We start from the raw sequence: 5714 nt of genomic DNA on the forward strand, positions 1-5714 counted from the left end.
ACCGATCAGTTAAGCCGGCCGATCGAACGACCCGTTCGATCAATCGACCTGAAAGGTAAGAACACTTCAACGTTCTCCGATACTACAACGAAAACTTCAAAAGGTCAAGCCATCATACACAAACACATCCTACTCAGAGGAAGAAACAATCCACTCGAACAGCCCAACCGATCGAGCCTACCGGCGGACCGAACAGGGTGTCCAAATGGACTGTCAAACCGAACGAACAGCCCGTCCGATCGAACCTACCATTCGATCGACCAGACCGTTCGACCCATTAACACTTGTATCCATTTCACGTGTTACTCATCATTATGCTATCGAACAATTCAGGCTAACCCTACTCTCAAGCGCTCCCTTCAATCCATCAATCGCTGTGAGTATACTCGAACCCTTTTTGCTTTAGCACTTTTGGGTGTTACATACGTTACTTATCTAAATCACAATCGAACACACCACTCAATTACTTTAAACGCTAACTGTCCTGCATGTATTACGTGACTAAATGAATGCTTGTTGTTATGTTTACACGTGGAATGCTGTCTACCTGCCTTAACGATGATAGTACTATAGTTTGGACTCAGCACCCGTTCACACGGGGGTTGTTAAGGACAATTACTTGCATGGATTACGGTGGTAATCATGTATTGCGAACTGCCTCCGGCAGTCAACCCGCAGTCATTGGTATCGATAGATCCATGTCGATAATTAACATGCTTCGTTTTCCTCTGTGTACGTGCTGGTTATGCGTAAATAATTTCGAACTCTATATGCTACTATCAAACTTGTATGCTCACCTTTACATTTTATGTATTGACTTTATTTTTAACGTATGTGACAGGCAATTAGGATGCTTATCTGCTAGGAAGGCGAGCTTAGAATAAGCGTCTAGAGCATAGTTGTCTGTAGATCTTGCAGATCGAGTCTCTAGAAGCACTTGAACAATATCTATATTTATATTTGAATCTGAGTTGTCGGAACAGAACATTTGACTAGTTGTTATCTGTAATAATTCGTTTTACTATTTGGGATACGGTATGGGACGTATTATTTAAACTAAATAGTAATGATAGTTGTTGTGGAAACTTCTGGACAATCTGTTTCACTCAGTGCCATGCCCCGATGATTCCGCCATCGGTTGGGGTGTGACAAGTTACCTACTGATTTAAGGTTGCATTATGATCATAATTTGATGTAGCATAACCCTCTGAGGTTATATTACAAAATCATAATCGTATTCTGAGTTTAATGGAAGTTCCGTTATTATGTCATACTTTAACCAAATTGCCCTTTTTACAATTAATAAGGTTTTAATCATTAACGAACTTGCAAATAGTTTACCAACTAATATGTTAATGTAATTAACATATTTTGATGTTATTAAAGTGATCATAAACTGAGTTTTCATACGAGATCGCAAATTATGTTTTAAATTGACCAAAATGCCCTTTCGGTACCTAGAATGGTTTCAAACATAATTTATCATATCAAACTCATTACCTACTGATATAATATCATAGTTAAAATATTTTGTGATATCAAATCAGTTCCTAACCTGAGTTTTGATTAAATATCGCAAATAACGTCATATAATGATCAAAACGCCCTTTTGGCGCATAGTATGGTTTTAAACCATAACTATCAATCAAAACTTGTTACCTACTGATACTATAACTTATTTACAATGTTTTCACGGTAGGTAAATGATCTTAACTCAGATTTCCAAATAAGTTTTCAAACTATGTTCATAATGACCAAAAAGCCCCTTCGGTGCATAGTTTGGTCTTATATCATAAAACTCACATATGTTTGATATCCTACTGATATTATATCATAAATAAAGTATTTTTACAGAATGATCATGATCATAACATCAGTTTATACGCAAGTTCCTTTTATACGTCGTAAAATGACTAAAACGCCCTTATGAGGCATAGTTTGATTTTAAAACCTTAACGTGCATATTATTTGATATCCTAATGAGATTACAACTTATTTAAAGTATATTGGCATATAGAACTTGTTCGTGACTCATCCGGTTACCCGATATCGCTTATACGCGTACGGTTAAACTTATGTAACTAGTTTACGTAAGTTTTCCGAAACGGGTCAAACCTTATCATTTTTATCTCAAATTCCAGAATGTTATTTTAATTTCACTAAAGAAAAAATGAGCATCTGAGACTGAAAAATCAGTCTCTGATACATTAAAATCAGTCTCTAAAGGTTATCTGGGACTGATTTGCCAGTCCCCAGTCAGTGACAATTGCCTAGTCCTAAATAGTAGTTTTTGTAACTGAACATCAGTCCCTATTGCATGGCACCAACAGGAACTAACATTCAATCTCTAACACATATAAATCAGTCCTAAATGTGTTTCCCAGTACCACATCATTTCAGTCCTCGATACAACTATTTTGTGACTGAAAACAAGTCTTTGATACTATGATATTTCAGTCCTTAAAGCATTTCTTTAGAAAATGAAAATCACTTCTTTAGGGACTGAAAGATAATCTCAGATACTATGTCGTTTTGTCCAGATTATTTTTATTAGAGTCTGAAAATCAGTCTTCAAAAATAGTCTCTAATATCCTCTGTTAACAACTAAAAAATAGTCTCCAACATTACTAAAAAAACAACTATTTGCAACAGTTAAATCTTTCATAAAAACCCTTTAACGACTGGATTTAGTGTTCGCTTAACGCGTGGTAACAAAGCATTATTGGTGAATACAAAACTTAGATTACCAAAAATATATTCAATACAAATATAAATCCAAACATAGTATGCTACAATACATGAATACAAAACAAGTCAATAGAACAAATAAAAATCTCTAAAACATGTTGTTTGGTGTAATGTAATTATATTAGAGCCTCATCCACAACTTCACATAGGCTCTCACACTAGGCTCCAACATGTTCCCATTTTCGTATCTGAAATAAAAAAAATCGATTTTAATTGGTGTGATCAAGCTATGGTATTGAAAAATAACTTACGATAATCCGGAATTAGAGATGTCAAATTCCAAATGAACAAACCGCTCTAGGTATGGTGTTTGTATTTGATATGCACATTGGATTTCTAGCAATAAGAAACATGTCAAGTTGTAGAAACTACAATAAAATAAACCAAAACTTGAAAACAGTACGCTACCTCCATGGATATTGAGCTTTGAGCATCATGAACAACACAGAACCATATGTAAGACTCAGATCTTCTCCAAACATGTTAGTTTTGTCATGAAACACAACACAATATTCTGAAACCGTTGTTGTCTATAGTATGGAAACAGTTGGGTCATCCTCATCATGAATAAGTTGGCCCAACATGTCATGCTAACTCTTTCCTAAACACGTAAAAGATACTATAAAATCAAACTTTTACCGGTAGATGACTTTTACTTTATAATACAAAATGTGTATTAACTTTTGATAACAAAAACTCATATGAATGACTTCAAACCTGGAGATGCTGTGCACCTTCTGTGCTCAACCAAACACTAGTAACAACTAATCTAGTTAACCCATTATCCATCCTTATGGGAAATAAAAATCAAATAATTAACAGTGAAAATTCAAAAGCCATGATGCTTGACCAATTTGATCAGACCATTCATTGCCTTATAAAAATCTTAATGACTAGAAAACTTGAGTTCATTTATATATGCTCATTTTAAAGCTAAACCGAAAAAACCACAATACTAATTCATTATGAGACTCCATAAGTGAAGCAAAAGGCTACATATCTAAAAGGAATAAATATAAAGAAAATGCTAATTAGAATATATATACATGTGTGAGTATTGAGGTAACTTGTCAAAACAAATACGTTTCTTACAAAAAAGAAAAAAAATTGAATAATGGTACCTAGCTGGAGCAGTTTCAAAAGGCCTAAACAATTGGTGGAACACGGGAACAATTGGGATTTGTTTTAGTAGCCAAAAGTAAAACTCCGCTCAGCTATAACGATTCAAGGTCAAGACAACCTGCAAATAAAAAAACCACTATCCAAAACTCAAAATATAAAATAGATCACACAAAATTAAGCAACTTATAGCAGAAACTTTTAGAACCAAATCGGGAAAAAAACGAACTCGGGAAGAAAGATTGAACGGACCTGTACTTACGATGATGATTAAAGAGCGAAGAGGATGATTTCCAACAGAGTTGCAAACGAGAGATCGATTTAGCGACGATCAATTTAGGGGAGACGGTACAGAGCAAATGCTGATGATCAATTCGGTTGGGAGAAGTGAGCGGGCTAGGGTAACTTTAATTTGGGTGTGGGGATTCAAAATATTTGGAGGAAGCGCCAGAGCGGGACTATTTATTTTTTTTAAGAATCAAATGATCAAGATATTGGAGGGACTTGCTATTCAAATTTTTTTAATTCTGATAATACCAACATTTATTTAAACTTTAGACTTATTAACTCTAAATATACAAATAAAAACATATATAATATTATAAAAGATAAAGTTAGAATTTATAGGATATTTAATATTGTATATTTAGTTAGAAAATCAAAATTATAGCTTTTGTTAGTTTTTAATAAAATACAAATCTAATCTAACTTATAGTAAAAGACTTCAAATAATGGCACATGACATTCTCTCCTTCAACCTCATAAATTTTATTTATAATTATTTAATAATTTTCTTTTAATGTTAATATTAATAACTAATATATAGCTATCATTTATTTTTATCCTTATCTTTATCTAAGATTAATAAATAACTTCAATTTTACAATTTAGACCCTTTGTCTTTTACTTTTAACCCAAAGTTTTTCATCTTTATCTAATGTTAATACTTGACACAGTTTTACAACAATCACTGCAACGCAGGGGCTTAATATTAGTATGTTTATAAAATAATAAATATCGATGTATAGATATGAAATTATACAATGGTCAACATAAATTGGTCATATGTCCCTTAATAAACCATGTCAGGTGGGTGAAGGGTTGGGTTCAAGTGACAAAATTTTTAAAGTTAAGGTGTTCCTCCCTTTAAGGTCAAGAGTTCAAACCTCATCAAAAGTGAATTAGTGTAAGAAAATCGATGTTCAAAAAAATATATATCAATTGAAGAGCAAGATATGTCTTACTATGATAGTAGGTTACAAAATAGATAATATAAAGTTGTAATGAGTCATATAGGTTGTGATATCTCATACAAAATGCATATGAGGTTAACTAGGGTTGCAAACAAGCCGAGCCCGAGCTCAAGCCTTTTTAACTAATGAAAGCTCGAGCCTGGCTCATAAGTATTTTCCAAGCTCGAGCTCAAATCAGGCTCGTCTTATTATTTTTTAATTAATTATAATTCTTATTTTATACATAAATTAATTACTGTTGCCATAATTTTATAAATAGTAATCATTTTTATTTAGATATATATTTAATATATTAATTAAAATTTATATAAATAGCTAGACTTGTCTCGAGCTTTTCTTCGAGCCGAGTCAAGTAGCCATGCTTGTTTGTACCCATAAAGCTAACTATTAGTCCCAGTACGGTCTATAACCGGAAACGTTTGGACTGATTTTAAAGTATTTAATATATTCTCTTAAATTGTAGAATATAAGTCGGTTGGAGATGAATATTAGTCCCTTGCTTATGTCATCATATAACTCATCGGAGACTAAACATCAGTCCAAATATAAGGTCCCTTACAAGATATTTAATGCTATTTTTCAGCCTCCAATATT

The 5714-nt window shown here is 33.0% G+C and overlaps 1 long non-coding RNA gene across 6 annotated transcripts; it reads right to left on the minus strand.

The window, feature by feature from the left end:
- Positions 1-2726: 2726 nt before the first annotated feature.
- LOC110890451 lies at positions 2727-4325 on the minus strand. 6 transcript variants are annotated; one of them, XR_002564505.2, is made up of 4 exons: positions 4120-4325; positions 3157-3988; positions 3000-3084; positions 2727-2936 (listed from the first exon to the last, which is right to left on the minus strand). It is a non-coding gene; the product is annotated as an uncharacterized LOC110890451 (long non-coding RNA). The 6 variants fall into 6 exon arrangements; XR_002564504.2 differs by having other exon boundaries at positions 3000-3988; XR_004889805.1 differs by having other exon boundaries at positions 2727-3084; positions 4120-4324.
- Between the last annotated feature and the right edge of the window lie 1389 nt (positions 4326-5714).

This window comes from Helianthus annuus, chromosome 3 (assembly GCF_002127325.2).
Source record: "Helianthus annuus cultivar XRQ/B chromosome 3, HanXRQr2.0-SUNRISE, whole genome shotgun sequence".
Taxonomy (NCBI): Eukaryota; Viridiplantae; Streptophyta; class Magnoliopsida; order Asterales; family Asteraceae; genus Helianthus; species Helianthus annuus.